The 22,455-nt window shown below is 38.2% G+C and overlaps 1 protein-coding gene across 2 annotated transcripts in view; it reads left to right on the forward strand.

Moving 5' to 3' along the window:
- GRM8 (glutamate receptor, metabotropic 8) overlaps positions 1-22,455 on the forward strand; it is a 1,137,490-nt gene that overhangs the window by 388,800 nt on the left and 726,235 nt on the right. The window lies entirely within an intron of this gene.

The following is a 22,455-nucleotide window of genomic DNA, read 5'->3' on the forward strand; positions in this document are numbered from 1 at the left end:
AATCAATCCATCTCATCGAGGGCCTTCCTCTCCTGCGCCGTCCCTCCACCCTTCCAAGCATGATGTCTCTCTCCGAGGATTGGTCCTTTCTTATAACATGTCCAAAGTATGTCAGAATCCATGCCTCCAAGGAGCAGCCTGGATTCGCCCTCTCCAGGATGAACCTGTTTGTTCTCCTAGAAGTCCGTGGTATATTCAGTACTCTTCTCCAGCACCACAGCTCAAAGGCATCAACTTTCCTTCTATGTGATGCATAGCAAGTCATTGCAAAAACCATGGCCTGTATCAGGCGCACCTTAGTCTCCAGCCTGAAAGTAGGGTGTACCTTAATATAGATGGAGTAAAGCTTTTGCCCAATAAAGGATCCTCATTTGCTGATGTGCCAAAACTCAAAATTAGGAGAAATAGCTGCAAAACTTTATTAAGAATTAGAGTATGAAATGTATGAGTGTGGAATATGGGAGAATTGGAAGTTGTAGAAAATAAAATGGAACACATAAAATTGGCATCCTAGGCGTTAATGAACTGATATAGACTACTAGTGGCCATTTAAAATCGGGTAATTAATTATATTATCTACTATACCAGGAAAGATTAGTTAAATAGGAATAGTGTTATGTTACTCTTTGAAAAGAATATTCCAAGATCTGTCCTGAAGTACAATGCTATTGTTGTTGCTGTTGTTGATTGCCTTTGAGCCAAGCATGACTCACAGTGACCCTATGGACAGAAGGCCTAATGTCTCTCTATAGCTGTTGACCATTATCAAAGTTCATAGAGTTTCTGGAGACATGTTGTTTAGGAAGTGGATGCCACTCCTGCTTAGGATATTCCGAAGATGAAGAAATGCAACATTTCTACCAACTTTTTCAGTCTGAAATTGACTGAGCATGAAATCAAGATGCATTAATAATAGCTGGTGTCTGGGACATATAGGCTGAAGGACAGAAGAAGGATTCTATTTCTTATTCCAGTTGGAACCAACCCATAGCTAACCCTCTAGCAAGTATCCAAAGTTGTAAATTGAGCAGGAGAAGATGACCATTTTTCTTTTGCAGAGTCCCTGATGGATTTGACATGCAAAAAAGGTGTGTCCTTTGGCTAACAGCTCACCTCTCTATGGAACATGTCACCATAGTGCTTCTAGAAGGGTGGATAGTTTGAAAGTATGACTTGGGTTTTAGAAATGAGACCAGAGATTGTATGATAGAATGATCTGAAGTAAAGGAAATTTTCTCATTCCTTAGACTTTGGCCTGTATTGCCTTTTGTCTTTTAAGAAATAGAAAGAGAAATGAGCACCTAAGAGGAATCTATTGCCAAGAAATCAAAAGATGTGTTACATTGGGAAATCTGCTGTCAGGGACCTCTCCAAAATTCTTAAAGAGCAGGATGTCACTTTAAAGACTAAGATAAACATGAAATAAGCCATACTATTTTCAGTTGCTTCTTATGTATCTAAAAGTTGAACAGTGAATAAAGATTACAAAAGAATAATTGATGCATTTGGATTGTGGTGTTGAAGAAGATAGCGAATATTCTGTGGATTGCCAAAAGAACCAGCCAGCCTCTGCTGATGGAAGTACAATGGAGTCCTCCTTAGAGGCAAGGTTGCTGAAACTTTGTCTTACTTACTTTGGGTATATTTTCAGGAAGAAACAGTCTCTGGAGAGAGCCATCATGTTGAGAAAGGTAGGAGGGGGTCAGTGAAGGAGAGGAAGACCATCAGAGTGATAGACTCACACATTGTGTGACTACCACAATGGACTTTAGCAATACAGAGATTGCAAGGGTGGAACAGGATAGGAAAGGTTGAGATCTTCAAGGGGAAGGTGCATAGGATTGCTAAAATTTGTGGTTAACTTAATGACAATAAATCAACTGCCACGAAGAAGGAAGAAGAGTCAGAAGTGCAGCGCTTCATTTGGACCCAAGATTCTGCTCTGGTAAACTAAAACAAAGAGACATAGAGAGAAAACCTTTTTCCTGAGGGTCTCACCCTGAGTTTGGATTTATAATCTCTTAAACTGTGAGAGCATAGGTTGGTTTGTTAAATATATTCACTAATGGTGTCTTCTCTGTTATGGCATCATTAGCAGGGAGCTCTAATGTTGTGGTCTGGAATGAGTTGTATCGGTAACCCAAAGGTCTTCAAACTCTGGCATTTTGAAGTCACCAGCAGTTCCAAGGGAGAAAGAAGGGCAATCGCCTACTAGGATTCACAACTTCAGAAACTTGGTAGAAGCTGGCTATGTGTTGGAACCAATTGTTGCATTTCTCTGAATAGCAGAACAAGGGTGGATGACTGAATGAACTCAAGACTTTAGTTAGTCAAGAAATAAGGGAAGGGGAACTCATGGTGGAGTGTCCTCCAGACATGTACACCTCCCATAACCTTTATTGAGAAGGTTTCCAATATATAAGCAGAAGAAAATATTAACAAGGACTGTGAGGTTTATCTAAGACATCCTGTTTGTGGCTATGACCCCTTCCTCTTCCCTTTTTGATGACTATATTCTTAATAGTGATTTTGAGTTAGCAAGAGAATGTTTCTTCTGAAACATATCGTGTGTGTGTGTGTATACACACACACACACAAGGTAGAATGTACTGACTTTACGGGAATATACTGACATTTACTCACTAACCTATACCTTTGTTCTGTTGAACACTTCAACATTTACGTAGGAATATTTTCCTTGTTTGTTCACAATATTCACTTAATCTAGTTTTCTCTTTAACAGAGTTTCCTCGGATTACATTCTCTTGATCCACAGAACTCCTGATTTAGTTAGCTTACCCTTTACAACCAGACTGACAGAATGAGAATTAAGATAATATAAAGGTTAAAATAAGAATTTCACTTTTCCGTGGTTTATTTCCTACACAGTGTGTTGGTCTTGGTGTTATACTTAATTTTGTCCAAATAACTGTATCTTTGTTTTTGGTTCCTGAGAGATAACATCTAAAATTTGGGACTGTCTCCAATGTCTGTCTTCTTTTTTATCCCTGACAGTTTATACTCACAGGTAAGCCAATAGTGAGGATGACTAGACCAGAAAACCCCACAATGTCATAGCAGAGTGACCGCAAAGCAGAGAGGCCGGAAGTTCATTTCAGTTCAGTTGTATGGATAGTGAGTCTCACCAATAGGACCCCCATAAAAGCCCTGGATCCTTGGTAAAAGCCATCAGTGCTTGATAAAGTGACAAGCACATGTTTTATGGCACAGAAGGTTTACATTGGGGACCTGTAGACTTTACCCTGTATGTCTCTTTATATGCATTTTCTGGTTGTAAGAAACTGTAGTTGCTAACTCCAGTGCTTTCCTGGGTTCTGTGCATCATTTAAGTGTACTTGCAAAGCTGAGGAAGAAATGAGAGCCAGTGAATCAGCAGCAAGGGGTAACTGAGGACCTCAAGCTTACAGCTTGTATCCTGAGGGTGCAGCGGGAGCCTCTCTGTGGCCCTCAGGCTCATAGCTGGTGTCTGGAGCAGGCAGAGGAGCTCCCTTGAGGAGACAGAAGGCACCTCTCTGAGGACTTTTCATTTACTGCTTGTGTCTTTTTTTTATTTCTGGAATTTATATTTTTTTCTTTTTCTTCTTATTAGTTTATTTACAAAATTCAAATGCAAATTTGAACAAATTCTTTCAATTTCCCTCACCCCTTCACCCATCAAATTGTACAATCCAATGATTAATCCCCCTTCCCCCTGCACATCCGCATCCCTCTTCTTCCAGCCTCTCCCACTCTTCCTGGATCCTTATACTCATTCTACAGTAATGGTTTTATACAATATTTATTCTTAGGGGACTGAGTTAGTTCACTCAACATAATGCTCTCCAGTCCCTCCCAAGTTATGTAATAATTTACAAAGTTACTGCTCCTGGGTGCTGCATAGTATTCCATTGTGTGAAATCTACTATAATTTCTCAATCCATTCATTTGTGATTGGACATTTCAGCTGTATCCATGTTCTTGTGATGGTGAATAATGCTGCTATGAACATTGGTGTACAAATCTCAGTTTGTGCCTCAGTTCATATTCTCAGGGTATATTCCAAGTAGTGGAATAGCTGGGTTCTATGGAATTTCTATGTTCACCTTTTTTGAGGAAGCTCCAAACTGCCTTCCAGAATGGTTGCACCATTTTACAAACCCACATAGATAGAGACTCTGAATTTGTAGCAGAGTTCAGAAGTATGAATATCAGGAGAACTTTAAACTTGCAGCTGGCATCTTAAATCGGGGACAGTCTTAGCTTCTGAAAGATGATGATCTTTTAAGTTGTAAGATCTGACCTGACTCTGATGGTTAGGATCAGAGGAAGAAGTAGTGCAATTGCAGCTGGTGTTAGTGTTAGTTGATATCGATGGAGACTCAGAAACAGCCACAACAATATTGGAGTCAACAGATTTGAATTGGATTGGGTTAAATTTCTTTTAGTTATCGATGCGATGTTTGTGTCTTCTCTGAAAGTAAGGTGTGCTGCCAACCCAAAGGCATATGGTTCGAAACCACCAGCTGCTCCTTAGAAAAAATGTGGGCAACCTCCTCCCATGCAATTTACTGCCTCTGGAAACCCACTGGAGGGTCAGCTATGTTCTAGCTTGACAGTACATAACAAGAACAATATTATTATATGCAGAGTCAGATTTCTAATTTTTGTATAATTAATGTTTCATAGTAAATACCATGATAAACACTGAATATGGAGTTATGATACGTGTGAGAGTAGCTTATGATAACTAAAGAACAGGTCTAAATTCCGAATAAGTATAGTTATGGATAGGGGGTTTTACCATATGAATTTTTTTATATTTTATTAATTTTAATGAAAGTTTACAGAGACTAAGGATTTCCATTCATTCATGTTGCATTTTTCTCCCTGTCTACCCCTCCCCCCTCCCAGTTCGCTTCTCTCTTTGAAAAGTAAAAGAAAAATTCTTTCATTGGTATACAATCCCCCTGCAATCCCCCCACCGCTCCGAGTACACTCCACTATGCAACCTTATATACTCCTTTCTTTAGCCATTTTCAGGTTACTTACTGGTACATAAATAAAGATACTTTTATGCTCTTTCTGAAACACGTAAGTTTCCCTCATCTTGATTGAAAGAATTGGTTTCTCAATTGGCACAGTCATGGCTTGACAATTCAGTCAGCTGTCCCAGTGGGTAAAATCACTTTAATCAACATCGAAGTGTTTTAGTGCGGAACTGGAAGGAAAGCTTGTGTGCTGCACACCATTGGTCTTCCCACCATGACAAGGAAAATGGGCTGCATCAAAATAAGGCACATTTAACAAGAAGGGAAATGAATAAAAGATATGATTTAGGAATTTCAGGTAGGATGGTGACATGTGTAACATGATGTTTCGTGATAAGAATTTTGTAAATGATTTATATCCCTGTTGCAGGTAAGGGTATATTTGAGAGATGTAATACCTAGAGCAGGTGACATATCTTATGAGTAGCAGATACAGTCTATTTACACTGTGTGGATGGCAAGTAAAAAATATGTGGGAAATAGTATTCTGGTCAATGATTAATGCTTTATCATCATTGAGTACTGAGACTGTTTTTAAAATGCCCATGGTATTTTCGAATTGTTGTTTTTGTCTTAGTAATTAGCTTAAAAACACTAACGTGAAATTAAATCAAGCAGAAATGCTATTACAAGATCAAAACAAGGCTTAGGTAAATGTTTTACTTTTAATAGTTTATCTGAACAAACACTGAGAGATAAAATGCCATCGTAAAAAGTAAGTCGTTTTAAATAATTTAGAGAACAGCACACACTTTTCACAAATGCATTGCAGATAATTTAATACTTAGGTCCTGAGGCATGAGGGGGAATTTTAATAGAATTGTATGTGGGAGCATGAATTTCTTTAAAATATATAGATTACTGAAATGTGGGACTATCTTTCTTCTTTTTTCTTATGTCCTTGTGTCTAAGTGTTTCTAAGATCTCTTAAAAGGAAGCTCATCATTTGAATCACTCCTATTGAAAGTGGAACAAGACGAAGATTATGGCTAAAATTCTTCCTGTCTATTGTGTTCATGTTGAAAAGGTTATGCTCAGCTTTAGCTAGATACATAGACCTACATGAGAAGTTACAGAATGAAGCAGTATTACTTATCTAGTCTAGTAGCAATAGCACAAGTAATGGCTTTAACAAGCATAATTTTCTTTTCTTATAGTCTTGGAGGCTGGAAGTCTGAATTTAGGGTGCCCGTTCCAGGGAAGGTCCTTGTCATCAAGCTTCCTCTGGGTTTATGAGTTCCTCAAGTGTAGAACCAACCCATGGAGGACAGTGTTGGGTGAAACTCCCCAATTAAAACAAGCTTGGAAGGAGGAGCAGCATCCACTTCCGTAATGGCTTGCCTCCTGAAACCCTATGAACTTGGAGAGAGGATGAGAGACACACAAGTGTTGAGGACTCTCCTTCATAGGGTCGCTATGAGTCACCTGCGACTCGACGGCACTTAAAAACAACAACAATAACAACAACACCAAGTGTAGCGACCCATGTCCCAATGGACGTGCTCCTGTCCTGACTCCTCTTTCTTGGTGCTAGGAGCTCGCCAGTCCCTTTTCTTTATCTTATTAATAAAAAGTGGGAGTTCTCCTTCTATGGGACCAGTGCTGTGGCCTGACTAAAGATATCGGATCCTACCATAATCCCTTATGACTGGTTGACTGATGGCTTCAGATGACATCCTGGGAATCATGACATCATTAGATAACCACCAATCCTCTGAGAATTGTAACTCAACCAACCTGACACCTATTTTAGGGAGGACATAGCTCAAGCCACGCTAGAAGTCACATACTCTTTGTACTATACGTCCAAACAATATTTGAGAGCCTCTCCCAGGAGAGCTGGATCTGATTTTCTTTGTTTGCTTGTTTTTAAACTTTTAGGTCAAAGTCAAAGAAACAGTTTATTCTCACAAGCAGTGTGGATAAGTTAAAAAAAAACCCAAACAAGCAAACAAATACACCTTGTTGCTTACCGTAAATTTGAGGCATTGATGGCTCAGTGGTAGACGTCTGACTTTCCGTTCAGTCAGCCTGGTTTGATTTCCAGCTCTTGAACACAACCTCACCCATGTACCAGAAGAGACTTGGCCTTTTGTTCAGTTGGTTTCAGTGGAGCTTCTGGATGAAGACTGCCTTGTCATCTAGTGCTGCTTTAACAGAAATGTAAGTGAGAGGCTTTAATGAGTAGATATTTATTCTCTCACACTCAGAGGGCAAGCTCAAGGCTCTCCATGATGTGTGTCCTCTGGTCTTATGAGATTCCTAGCACAGGAGGCCCGAGTGCAAAGGCTGTCCTCCACTACTGACTGGTCTTTCTTGGTGTTAGGAACTCCCACTTTGTATACTTGTATCTCTTTTCTTTCATTCCTTGTGAGATGAAAAGGTGATGTTAGCCATATACTAGGCAAAGTCCTCTTACATCAGATCAGACTGTGACCTGATTCAGGGTGTTATATCTCATACAAATGGCTTTATATTAGATCAGGTCTGCCCACATGAGATCACATGGTGAGGATAATGACATCATTGCATAACTGCCACATTACATCATTTGTAAGTGCCAAGCTACTGAGAGATGACCCACTTATTTTGTGAAGATAAAATTCAATCTATGGTGAAAACAGATTGAAAGTAAAGAATTTGAAAATTAATTAATTAATCTGAAACTTAATGAAAACTTTATGCACATAATAGTTCAGCCTCAATTTGGTACATGAGTCAGGTGCTAAGCTGATAGGAACCACTAACAACAAGCACACATTGATGAAATGACTTCATTAAGTATAGATGCAGTCTTCTTAGGCAACACAGAAGTCTGATACTGTTCTGAACATTTTTTGTTCACATCTGCAGAAACTACTGAAATTTAGAGACCCTTTCCTGTAGCTCTTTCTGTTGATTTCTAGATGATGGTGGCTACAATTTGTCAATCTCAAAATCTTGCTCAGTTAACTTAAGCCACAGCTGTTGGTACAGATTTAAGTTCAAGAGATACTTGATAACAAATTGTTAAATAGAGTTTTGTTTGGTGTCTTTCAAGAAGTGCCATAAAAGCTTTTTATTAATTCTGATTATAGGAAAATTATCTATGCTGTGAACTTCATGAGAATACAAAAAAGTGATTCTCTTTTATTAAGATGTTAATTCTTCCCATATTACCCTACGGTCTTCTGAAAGAATTCACTAGTGATAAAACATTGCTAGAAGTCAAAAGTTAATAGTAAAATTAATGAAAAAAGTTATTAATATGAAGTAAAGCAGAATGACAGGAAGAAACAAGGTTTCTTTCCTAAGGGATTAAGTGTTTTCTTATGGGAGGATTAACATTTTTAAGAAATAGAACATGAAATGATGCTAAAAAAATCCTCCAAACCTGGTGGCTATCAAAATTGATTCTGACTTCTGGCTGCTTCCTATGTGTCAGAGTGGAGCTGGTAACCTGGGTTTTCAACGGCTGATTTTTTATACCCCCACTCCCCTCAGAAATAGTAGGTCACCTGGTCTTTCTTTCAAGTTAATTCTGGGTAGACTTGAACCTATAACCTTTCGCTTGGTAGCTGATCAGGTTGACCATCTGTAGCACTCAGGGACTCCACAATGACTCTCTAAACTCTTTTATTTTCTCACCCATGTGAAGAGAGTGTGGGAGAATATTTTCTTACTGTGCCATAGGTGTCACTGTAATTTTAATTCTTTAAAAAGATATGAGTAATCAATGAAAATGTAACTTATTCTCATAATTGGAAGCAATAGTTTACTCACCTTTTAAAACTACAATTTATATTAATTTCATATATAATCTTGATATTATCAAGACAAAATGATGATTCTATAAAGAAGAAAGAGTTTGAAGCTCTCCTTTGCTGACAGAGAAGTTGGAATTGTCTATTGCTGAGGTAAGCTCTTGGGAAGAGGACTGTCTTACTTTATACTGAAGATTTTAGTGTCTACCCTACCGTCATTGGCAGACTTAGGAGAGCTGAATAGAAAGGAGGTCTGCTATTAAGAATGAAAGACAAAATCTACAGTGGTGAAATATTTCCAGGGCTGAGAGAGTTGATTCCATAAATTTTTAGGAAGTCAAGTGTAAGGGTTGTGTTTTACCATTTATTTAAAACTATAATGACTTTTAAAAAAATAAGGACTTTTAAAAATTTTGCATTTACAAGAATCTCAGAGAAAAAGTGTGGAGGAGGTGGATAGGCTGCATTGATATTGAGGGTAAGGAGAATTCCATGCAATAGAATTCATAAATGCCCTGAGACACAGGCAAGTTTGGCATCTTTAAGAAGAGAAGTGTGGATGGAGTGGAGTGAGAATATGAGGCTGACAGTATGGTGAAGGAGGGGAAATGTCTGAATAAGGCTGGGACCCAGGGTACTGTAGAGGGATGATTAGATGACTCAGAGAGAGTTCATCCATTCCATCAGGAGGAAGGACCAAGTAAATGAGTCAGGTGCATCTTGATAATGAGCAAAGGAAGAAGCTTTCTCCTGATTGCTTTTATCAGTGAAACAGAATGAAAGATAATCAGCCCAGAGTGACAGGCAGGGCTATTGAGAGGGAGAAATATATAAAATGATTCTTTGATCCATTCTATATCCATTGATATAAACCGACTCTTTTGCTGAAGTCTTATTCTGGATAATGCAGAAATCTTTCTTGAGATTTAGCATCATTTCTTATGACATCCATTAACTCAGGTAAATAATCTTTTTCCCAATCACATCACATCGCTAGGGTCCACCAGGTAAGGAATAGTTAGAAAGGTGGATTTTAATAGAGGTTGAATTCTACCTGGTGATATAATGGGTCAAAAGAGGGCAACAGTTATTGAAGTTACTAAATGTAGCATCTGGGGTTGTGGTGGAAGGGAATAGAAACACTAATTGAAATGCAAGGGAACAATAGGGAAGAGAGTTGATTCTTTTAATAGAGACTCATTACAAGTATTGAGAGAGAATACAACCCTGACACACTCCCTTATTAATTTAAAACCATGTAGTGTCCCCTGCCCTGTTTGCACAGTAGCCTCCTGGTCCAAGTATAGGGTTAGTGCTCTAGGTCTCCCACTGTTGCCAATATTAGCCACAACTTGTTACGATCCACACAGTCAAATGCCTTTGCATAGTCAATAAGGCATAAATAGGCATTCTTCTGGTATTTTTTTATTTTCAGCCATGATCCATCTGGCATCAGCAATAATCTCCCTGGTACCACGGTCTCTTCTAGATCCTGCTGGAACTTCTGGAAGTTCCTTATCTATGTACTGTATTCTAGCTGGTTTTTGCATGTTCTTCAGCAGTATTTTTGCTTGCATGCGATACTAATGATATTGTTCAATAGTATCCACATTCAGTGGGATCACCTTTCTTGGGAATGGGAACAAATACAGACCTCTTCCAATCTGTTGACCAGACAGCTGTCCTCCAAAGTCTCTCATCCAGACTAGTGGGAACATCCAAGGCTTCATCTGTTAATTGAAACAAGTCAATTAATATTCCCACCTATTCCTTGTTCAGAGAGTCGCTATGAGTCATACTCAATGTACTCGACTTGATGGCACCTAACAACAACGAAAACAACAACATTACAAGTAGAAAAGTGCTTGGTAGATTCACTCAGATTAATTGGCATCTTAGTGGAAATTATATCTGGTCAAGATAGTTCAGATCCTGGCTATGTTTTGTTAGCCATCTAGTTGAGAATGACCCACAGTGACCCTGTGAACAAGAGATCTGTACCCTGTCCTAGTCTGTCCCATCCTCACACTTCCTGACATACTCAAGTCGATGGCAGCTGTCACTGTGTCAGTTCATCTGGTTGAGGATCTTTCTTTTTTTGACCCTCCACTTTTCCAAGCATGATGTCCCTCTCTGAGTAATAGCCTCTCCTAGTAACATGCCCAAAGTACGTGAGATGAATTTTTATCATCCTTGTCTGCAAGGAGCACCGTGGCTGCACTTTTTCCAAGACATATCTATTTGGATTTTTTGGCAGCCCATGGGATATTCAGTACTATTCTTCAACACCACAGCTCAAAAGTATAAATTCTTCTGTCATTCTTATTCATTGTCCAGTTCTCAGATGCATAGCAAGTGATTGGAAAGACTATGGCCTGAATCAGACCCAACATAGTACTTCAAACTGATATTACTCTTTAATATTTTTGCAATTTCAATGTTTTCTTCATCTGTCATGATATGTGGCTTTAGGATTGGAGGAAGATTCATCAACAATCTGCATTATGCAGATGACACAACCCTGCTTTCTAAAACTGAGGAGGACCTGAAGCACTTGTTAGAGAGGGTCAAGGACTATAGCTTTCAATATGGACTGAGGCTCAATATCAAGAAAATAAAGATTCTTGCCACTGGGCCAATTGGCAGCATCATGATAGATGGTGAAGAGATTGAGATTGCTAACAGCTTTAGTTTGCTTGGCTCCACAATCAACACTCCTGGCACCAACAGCCAGGAAATTAGAAGACACATTGTGATGGGAAAGTCTGCTGTCAGAGACCTCTCCAAAGTACTGATGAGCAATGATGTCAGTCTGGAGACTAAGGTGCACCTGATACAGGCCATGGTCTTTGCAATCACTTGCTATATGTTAGAGAGCTGGACAATGACTAGGTATGATAGACAGAATATTGAAATCTTTGAGTTATGATGTTGGAGAAGAGTATTGAATATACCATGGACTGCTAAGAGAACAAACAGGTTCATCGCAGAGAGGGCGAAACCAGGCTTCTCCTTGGAGGCAAGGATTCTGAAGCTTCATCTGACATACTTTGGACATGTTGGAAGGAGGGACCAGTCTTTGGAGAGGGACAGCACAGGAGAGGAAGACCCTCGATGAGATGGATTGATTGAGTGACCGGGGTACCGGGAGTAGGTGTGTCAGAGACAGTAAGATTGGCACAGGATAGGGCAGGATTTAAGGCTGTTGTACATAGGGTCACTATGAGTTGCAGGTGACTCAACAGCATACAACAACAACAACAATCATAATATTGTCTATTATTGGTCCAGTGGTAAGAATGTTTGTATTCTTGGTGTTGATATATAACTCACATTGAAGACTATATTCTTTGATCTTCTGCAGCAAGTGTTTCAAGTCCACCTTGCTTTTAGCAAGTAAGGTTTTATTATCTGTATAACACAGGTTATTGATGAGATTTCTTTTGTTCCTGATTCAACATTCTTCCTCATACAGTCCAGTTTCTTGAATAGTTTTCCATAGGAGATTTGAAACATAGGTTTTAAACTATCAATTGACTTGAATTCCACATCCACCCCAGCACTCCTGCTATACAAAGCCTCACAGTATCTGGAATAAAGACACAACAGTCTACCAGAGACCTGGTAGAAAAGATAATTAGATCTAGAAAATGGTTCACAGTTGCTTTGTTGAGTGGAGCATGTTTAAGTGGGAAGGCAACAGGCCCTGGAAGCTGTTTCCTGGCTCTTGTGGCACAGAAGGTAAATATTTATGGAATACAGCCCTCTTTTAATCAGTAGCACAGTTGGGCCTCCACAAATGTGGAGTACTTTTTTAGTTATCCAAATTAGAGACAAATATCATGCAAAATTACTGACAGTGAGATTCTTTTTTTTTTTTTTTTTTTTTGACAGTGAGATTCTGATATATTTAGTATCATCAGAAACTCTCAAGTCTTCCCTGGTATTAGCAGGAATTCCATCAGCGCAAAATGAATGTGGTTTCTTCCCTTTCTTGTTCTCCTTCTCTTTGTCTTCATCTTACATTTAATAATCAGGTAGCTTGGAGGGTGAGGAAACCTCTGAAGAAATCAGTCAATCTTTCCTTTTATCCTTGTTCTCCCTTTCCTTATGGCTTCTTTCTCCCTCTTTCCTTTCCTTCCTGCCTTTGTATTAATAATGACTAAATGACTTTTGTAAAAGTATTATGCACACATTAGAAATAATTAAGCAATGATGTTATTGTTGTTTGTTATGTGCCTTTGAGTCACCTATGACTCTTGGAGACCCCAGGCATAATAGCTTTGAACCCTGTCCTATCCTGGCCCAATCTCACTGTCTCTGACATACCTACCCCCATTGCCCTAGTCATTAAATCAATTCATCTCATCCAGAGTCTTCCTCTTCTGCTGTTCCTCCACACTTCCAAGCATGATGTCTTTCTCCAAGGACCGAACCCTCTGGGCGGCATGTCCAAATATGTGAGACGGAGCTTCCAAATCCTTGCCTCCAAAGGTACCATCTGACAGAGTTTGGTTCCTAGGGACCCTGTGCACAGCAGAACAAAGAGTTGCCAGTTGTACACCATTCTCACAGGCTCTGCTGTGCTTGAAGCCATCGCTGCAGATCCTTTGTCAATCCAATCCGTCTCCTTAAGGGTCTTCATCTTCTTGTTTTATCACACATGATGCCCTTGTCCTTAACAATCACCTCACATTTAACCTTTTAGAAAGAGTTCTTATGATTTTGATCATTGTAGATCTCTCTGCTTATGGATGTGTCAGATGGAGAATGATTAGCAAGAATAAATTTTTTTCCCATCTTTCAAGTTGTGAGGAAAACAATATTTAACTGGAATGTTTTCTTATAGATAATCATTCTTTATTGATTTTTTTCCCTTGAATTTCATGTACTTTTGGAATCTACAAATCTCTTTTCCCCTAGTTCCAGAGAATTTCCTTCTGTGATATCTTTGAATACTATTTTTCGTTGCAGTATTGTGTTATTTTTCACACGCTCTACTTTTTTACAAATGTTATAGTTTTTGTATTTTTTCTTCATATACTGTGAATTTTTAAAACCATTTCTTCTTGTGAGAAATTAAAATTTGAATCAATTCTTTGGTTTTATTTTTTTATTTTCTGTTTTATAATAATAAATATATGTGATATATTTTTGTTAAATATATAATATGTATTTTTGTATCTATTTATTTTTACCTATTTTTTATCCTAGTTGTTTCATCCCTCTTCCTTCCTCTCCCCAATGGCCAATTCTCCTTCCTTCAAGTTGGAAGAAGAAAAATAAGCAAAACTCTTCATTCTTCTTCTCTTTATGTTTGTAGATGTCAAGCTTCTTCAACTCACTGGTGTTGTTTCAACTCACTTTCAGGAAAAAGGAGTGGAGTTAGAAGCCATGTCAAGACTCACTAGGTTCCTCTATTTTCTATCCCTTTCCCCAGCCTCTTCCTTCTTGTTTGTTATGTGCATTCAAATGGCAACTGACTGATTGCTGTGCCTCCAGCAGGTTTTCAGACTGTAAGTCAAGCAGGAAATTGCCCATCTTTCTTCCTTGGAGCAGCTGTTGAATTTGAACTGCCTGCCTTTGTGCTGGCCGTGCTCACCACTAGACCCCCACAGCTCCCGCCTTTTGGTCACCATCATTTAAAGTTTAGAGCAAGAGGCTGTCCTTCATGCATGACACAGGGTGTATTCAGACATCATCCTGTAACACGGGATTCTAACTTGGGGTTGATGCTCTACAGAATCTGTGCAATATTCAATTGCAAGAAAAAGATTGTGTTTCTGTGCATTTTCATGAAGTCAGAAAACTTTACATTAAAATCTTCTAGTAAAGAGACACTCTTGCCTGTAGTGGAGAGGTCTGGTGACACAGTCTATAGGGAGCTGGGTTATTTACCAGACAAAGGCCAGGATTCCTTCACAGGTAAAATCCAACAGTGACTGCTCAGGGGAAAGCCTGGGAATTGCTTTCCATTAAATTTACAGGCTTGGAAACCCAATGGAGGGTCAGCAATGAATCTGTTTCAAATTAGAAATGAGTTTTCTTGTTTGCTGTTTGTTGCTTGGACTTACCTAGCTTCAATAACTTTTTTTAAAAAATAACTTCTTGCACTCTTTTCTATAACGTTGCTATGAGTGAGAATTTTCTTATCAGGAGTGGGTTTGGTTTTGGTGTTGCAAAGTCAATTGTCTATATCAAATTTTTACCATAACTTGAAAGAAAGAAAATTAGTAGTTATTTGGCAGTATTGTCCTGGTAGGAGATTTTTTTATTAAAAAAAACATGTATTTTTGAAAAAAATATTTTGTTTAAATTATTTTTAAGTTTTACTACAGAAGATTGTTTAATTTTCTTGCAAAATCTAACAGTGATAATTCTAAATTTTCAAAGCACATGTTTAACATTACTCATATGGGCACTGTTATTTTTTTTTAATTTTAGTGAAAGTTTACATATAAGATGGATTTCATTCTTTCATAAATACACATTTTCCTATCTACCCTTCACCCAATTAACTCTGTAATGCATGTCTTATTCCAGATTGTTAATTGCCACAAAATGTAAAATGTCTAATCATCTATTCCTTTCAGATAGCCTTTCCCTCTTCCTATCCCTATGTATTTTTTATTATTTATCCAATCTTTTCCTGCTCTCCCCTCCTTTACGTCTACACTTTTCAAAAAAATTTTTGATCCCATTTTTATAGTAGTGGTCTTATGCAGTATTTGTCCTTTTGTGACTGAGATATTTCACTCAGCACAATGTCTTCCAGACTCTCCCATGTTGTGTAGTGTTTTACAAGTTTATTGTTTTTCAGTGCTGTATAGTATTCCATTTTGCAGATGTACCACTATTTTTCTGTTTGTTGTTGGGCATTTAGTCTGTTTACATATCTTTGCTATTGTGAATAATGTGGCAATAAATATGGATGGGCATATAAAAAAGAAACCCACCAAAAATCCCACTTCTTAAATAATTATGCATTCATTAAAATGCTTTTAAAAAGATTTACAGATAGAGGAGAAGACTTGTCCTGTAAAATGAACTATTTAAAGTGTACTAAATAATTAACTACCATATTTTGAGAGAACTATAGATTGCTTACAGATTAATCTATGTACTGTTCTGGAATTAACTGTCGACTGCATTCATGAAGATGTTGGTGAAACTCTTCTCTGGCTGGCTTCAGTTGGATTCTTTTCTGTTATCCCAGTTTCATTCCATTTCCAGATTTCAAACTAGCTCATGTCTTATTGGTCAAGTCTGTGACTGAAAGCTAATATAATTGAGGAATACAGTCAGCCTGCAGTCGATCACAGTGTAGAGGCTGGCAATTACCGTTCCATCAACTCTATTCCTGTGGTTGTGATGATCTTTTGGATTTGCCACAACATAGTTAAATATACTATGGCTTGCCCCCTAAGGGATTCAGTATTCTAAGCACAAGCTTCACAATTTCTTGGTGCAAAATTTCCTCCCTCTGATCTTTTCTTGAGGAGGCGTTATAGACTTTCTCCATGCGGGGAGGAAGGATTCCCATCTGGATACCACCTGTAGAGGTTCACACTTTTCCTCCAGCGGACATTTAATCTCTAGCAGCAAATGATTTCATGTTCTTTTAAACAAACGTTCTGTAGGAGTTGAGTGTAGAGCTTCTTCATTGGTTGCCTTCCTAGGATGTTCCTGTTTATAGAATCAATTTTACGTCCATTTAAAACCTTTATTTTTAAAAAAAAGAAAAATGAAGAACCAAGGCCAGCTGTCATTTATCGTTTGTCCCAAATAGAAATAGCCATGCTATACCTTCATGAACAATAGTTTGTAGAAAGTAGATATCAATTTCTTTGACTTTGATTACATATTACCTAGCCAAACTATCAACTAATTTCAAATACGTTTGAGGGTTCAAAAGTGAAATGTCTCTAGCAGAGCAGTGAAACAGTGAACCCCATAGGGCAGGGTGTCTCCAGCTATGTCTGAAGACTCTGCACTAAAATCACTAGTTCTTGTTGAGTTGGTTTTTGGACGTTAAGCTGAGTGTTGAACAGTGACAAAGGATGACAGAAGAATCAGTGCCTTTGAGTTGTGGTGTTGGAGAAGAGTCTTGAACATACCAATGACTGCCAAGAGAACAAATAGATCTGTCTTGGAGAGGGTGAAGCCAGGTTGTTCCTGGGAGGCAGGGATTTTGAAGCTCTGTCTCACATACTTTGGGCATATTGCCAGGAAAAATGAGTCCTTAGAGGACATCATGCTTGGAAGGATTGAGGGACAGCATGGAAGAGGAAGACCCTGGATAATATGGATTGACACAGTAATTGGGGTAATGGGATAGGTATGTCAGAGTCAGTGAGATTGATTCACGATAGGGTAGAGTTCAGAGCTATTGTGCATTGGGTCACTATGAGTCTCAGGTGACTTGATGGCATATAACAACAACAACAACAACATATGCAAATATATAAAGGTCTTGAGAATCTTTAGATTTAGGTATCTGTGAAGGAGAGGGGATTTTGAGATCAGTCTTCTTAAGATAATGAAGGAAAACTGAACATTTTTTAAAACTCATCATGTTCTATATACTTTTTATTTTATTATATTAAAACCATACCTTAATATAGAAGATGCAAGTAATAAATCCATATTTTAAAAATGTAAATCATAAACTCATTATGGATTTACAGAGGCTGTAGTGGACATGCCTGGGTGACTTACTGAAAGATAAGCAGTTCAAATCCACCTTGAAGTGACTCAGAAGACAGCTCTGGCAATTTACTTCTGACCTGTTCCACTCCCAGCCTCACAAACTACGAAGAGCGGTTCTCGTTTCCCCAGCAGTTCAATACTTAAGAGTTGCCACAAATTGGATTCAACTTGGAAGCAACTAGGATTTTTTTTTTATTTTGAAAGTGTAGCAAAATGAATCATCAACACAATACAATGAAGTACACCCAAAGGTAAAAGGAAGTGTGAGTGCAAAATAAGTGTGAGGATAAACAGAATTCAGAGTCACTGACAGTGACATGGGTGACGTCTCTCTCATGTCCACTGGGAAAGAAACAAAGTCTTATCGACCCAGTGGAGCGCACTTTTCAGAGCCTCCTGATGACTGTAACTATACTGCATTTTCAACCTAGAAGACAGGTGCTTTTAGAAGTACCCACCTGACGCAGGACTCAGGAAACATCAGTAGCAGTCAGTTTTGGAGAGGGTAGACTTTAGTAAACCTTAGCTGTGAGTAATGGGAAAAGGTCCGTGCATTATTGCCCCAGATACTGTCTCCCTAATCCATCTCTTTAATCAGCCATCCCACCTCCAAATTAGTCCCTTAGGAATTTCTGCAGAAAGCCTAGAGTTGCACTTGGAATGGCTTCTAATCATTCAAAGCTTTATTAAAGAGTTGGCTTGAAGTTAAATTTATCAAACTTGGAGCTTTAAACATTTTTTTTCCCTTCAAATTAAAAGACAAATTACACTGAGAAAGTCTGCCTCTCCAAAATACTGAAGAGCAATGATGTCAGTCTGGAGACTAAGGTGTGCCTAATTCAGGCCACAGTCTTTGCAATTACTTGGTATGCATCAGAAAGCTGGACGATGACCAGGGATCATAGAAGGAGAATTGATGTCTTTGAGCTGTGGTGCTAGAGAATAGTATTGAATATACAATGAACGGCTAGGAGGACAAATAGATTTGTCCTAGAGAGAGCGAAACCAGGCAGCTCCTTGGAGGCAAGGATTCTGAAGCTTCTTTGTCTCACATATTTTGGACATGTTGCAAGGTGGGACCAGTCCTTGGAGAAGAGACTTCATGCTTGAGAGGGCGGAGCTACAGTACAAGAGAGGAAGACCCTTAATGAGATGGATTGATTTGGTGACTGAGGTAATGGGGGTAGGTGTGTCAGAGACAATAAGATTGGCACAGGATAGAGCAGGATATAGGGCTATTGTACATAGGGTCGTTTTGAGTTACAAACAGCCCCAGGGCACATAGCAACAATGGGGTTTTTTTGGTACTTTTTTTAAAAGTTTTATGGTTTTAGTTTTAAGATTTGAGCCAATGTTCATTTTAAGCAAATTTTTACACTTGTTAAAAGAGTAAACTTATTCATTGCTATTGTATCAGAACAGCTTCATAGTTGATCCCCCCGCTTGTTTTGTGAGATGAAATTACACAGGAGGAGATTGCCTATTTTTTTCTGTCTGAGCCACTTGTGGATTCAAATTGCTTGAAAGATGTCACCTTTTGATAGCAGTACATTTTCCTACAGACTAGGCCACCAGAGATCATAAGCGTAAAAGTTCATTTATTAATATGCATATTTATGACCACCCCATTCATTGAAAAGACTCTACACTTTCTATTGATCTACTTGGCACTTTGTCAAACCTGGTTGATGGCAAAGTGTTCACTGCTGTTCTATTATCTTCCCTTCAACTACCTTAGTGGCTACCCTTCCACCAGCACCACACTACCTTCAATGGTGTCATTTTACAGTATGTCTCCAGACAGATAAGGTAAGTCCTCCAAATTAGTTCCTTTCAAAACATCTTGCTACTCTAAGTCTTTTATGTTCTTATATCTATTTTAAAATAAAACTGTATATTTCCTCTAAAAAGCTTGTTGTTGTTGTTATGTGCCATCGAGCCACTTGTGATTCATAGTGACCCTATGTACAAGAGCCCTAAATGCCACTCTATCCTGTGCCAACCTCGCCGTCTCCAACACATCCATTCCCACCACCCCAATCACAGAATAAGTCCATCTCATCGAGGGTCTTCCTCTCCTGCGCCGTCCCTCCACTCCCCCAAACATGATGATGTCCCTCTCCAAGGACCAGTCCCTCCTTGCAACATGCCCAAAGTATGTCAATGAAGCTTCAGAATCCTTGACTCCAAGGATCATTCTGGCTTCACCCTCTTCAGGACAAACTTGTTTGTTCTCCTAGCAGTCCATGGTATATTCAGCACTCTTCTACAGCGCCACAGTTCAAAGACATCAATTCTCTTTCTATCATCCCTAGTCACTGTTCAACTCCAGCAAGTAATTGTGAAGACTATATAGTACCTTAGTCTCCAGCCTGACATCATTGCTCTTCAGTACTTTTGAGAGGTCCCTCACAGCTGACTTTCCCAATGCAATTCATCTCTCGATTTCCTGGCTGCTGTTACCAAGGTGGAGCCAAGTAAACTATAACTGTTAACTATCTCAATATCTTCACCATCCATATTGATGTTGCCAGTTGGCCCAGTGGTGAAAATCTTTGTTTTCTTGATGTTGAGCTTCAATCCATATTGGAGGATGCAGTCCTTGACTTCTGCAGCAAACACTCAGGTCCTCCTCAGTTTCAGCAAGCAGGGTTGTGTCATCTGCATAATGCAGGGTGTTGTGACTCTTCCACCAATCCTAATGCCACATTCCTCCTCTTATAGCCCAGCATCTCAGATGATCTGTTCTGCATACAGATTGAAAAGGTATGGAGACAGAATACATCCCTGAAGAACCCCCTTCTTGATTTTGAATCATCCAGTGTCTCCCTTCTCTGTTCTGACGACTGCCTCTTGGTCCAAGTATAGGTTTCGCATAAGCACTTTCAGATGTTCTGGGATTCCCATTCTTCTCAAAGCCAGCCATAGCTTGTTGTGGTCCACACAGTCAAAAGCCTTTGCATAGCCAATGAAGCACAGATAGACATTCTTCTGGTATTCTCTTCTTTCTGCCAAGATCCATCTAACACTCGCTATAATATCCCTAGGACCACGACCTCTTCTAAATCCAGCCTGTACATCTGGCAGTTCTCTGTTGACATATTGTTCCAAACATTTTTGGATAATTTTCAGCAGAATGTTGCTTGCATGTGGTATTAATGGTATTGTTTGATAATTTCCACACTAGGATTTAATTATGATGTGCTGAATTTTCTGAATAATTTTGAGAAAATATTTTAATGTTAATAATATGGAATCTTTTGGTCCATGAACATGGTAAATTTCTGTATTTATGCATATCTTGAGTTTTTCTCAAGTAGTTTATAGTTTTCAGTGTATTGCTGTGCTCATGCTTTATCACCTTTCTTACTGTTCAATATTTTTTGTTGCTATTGTAAATTGGTTTTTTCACTTCATTTTCCGATATAGACGAGTTCAGGCCATTTTCCAATATAGAAATACAATTAGTTTTTGTTTTTTATCTTGTACCCTACAACTAACTTTGCTTAACTGACTTGTCAATTCTAGTTGATTTAAGAAAAAATTCTTGACAGTTTCTACATATCCAACCACGTGACCTGAAAATAGAGTTTTAATTCTTACTTTTACAATAATCGTGCCTTGTGTTTCTGTGCCCCTCCTGCTTTACTCACTGATTAGGACTAGAATAAAGGAGAGTGGGCCTCCTTGGCTTGTCCTTAAAATTATGGTGAAAGCATTCCATTTTTCACCAGTAAGTGTGATGTTAGTTGCAGGACATTTTCTTTTAATTTTAAATCTGTAACTAAACAAGGCACAGTGATATGTTTATTGTCACACAGGCATTTCACTTTCTGAGATTCTGTGGTTAGCTCTACGGTACTTTCAGCCCCCCTTCAGCTTTGCTTTAATTAGAATAGTTCTTATGTATTTTATATATTGAACTTCTAAGTAATTTTTTATTTTCCAAGTTCTAGGGCTAAATGTAATTTAAAAATAACTGCTCTAATGTCATTATATTGACTTTTATTGAAGTTCAAAGCAGCTATTGAACTTCATTGATGAAAATGTTATGTAATATAAAATTCAATTTTCCTTGAAGAAGCGCCCACGAGATAAATTCCTACTTGAATTTAGTAACACTGTTAATAATTAGAATATAAAAATGTTATAGACCTGCTCTGTAAAATAAGAATGATTTTTGCCAACTGTATATTTTGTGTTAATTTTAAGGAAGCTTAAAGTGAAGTTTTTAGCATAACCACAATACCCGATATTTATATTTATACCTTTCTCCCCCAGCACTTTGCTATATTTGGATTTATTTTACCAATATTAATATTCTTCTGATTCTGTTATACTTTAATACAAATCATTTTAGAAGAAAATAATAATAACTTTTGAATTAATAAAATATTTCATAAGAGGGCCTAACTTTTAAATATTTAATTGATACAAATACCGTAAAAAGGCTTAATGGAAAGCACTAAATGGAAGTTTTGGGACCTGGAAACACACTCTTTTCTTGGCTTTGTAAAATAAGCTTTCAAAGAGAAACAGTTGGAATGATAATCTTGTGAAAGTGAAGCTGAAAATGCTTATGACTATAACAAATATATTCTGTTTCCTTGAGTGACTCAAGAGAAATGATTGGATGTTTTGAAAAGAACCTACTAGAGAAAAACTGAAGATTCACTCTGCCTTATATTAATGGATTAGATGGTGAGAGAAAACGATAGGGTTACTCCCAGCCAATTCAATCTGTCCTTGTTCTAGAGCTGATAGTTTAGTTTTCAGTGACAAAAATTAGAATAATACAATTTTACATAATCCATTATAGTGATTATTCGTTGATAACTTGTACCACCTATTTTAATCATGTGTTAGTGTAAATATATTCATGGACTTTAATTCACCCAAATTCATTTCCTAGATGTATTACACTAATAATGTATAGAATGTGGATTATTTTCTAG

Source organism: Elephantulus edwardii, unplaced genomic scaffold (assembly GCF_000299155.1).
Source record: "Elephantulus edwardii isolate Elephantulus edwardi_28Jun2011 unplaced genomic scaffold, EleEdw1.0 scaffold00181, whole genome shotgun sequence".
NCBI classification, from domain to species: domain Eukaryota; kingdom Metazoa; phylum Chordata; class Mammalia; order Macroscelidea; family Macroscelididae; genus Elephantulus; species Elephantulus edwardii.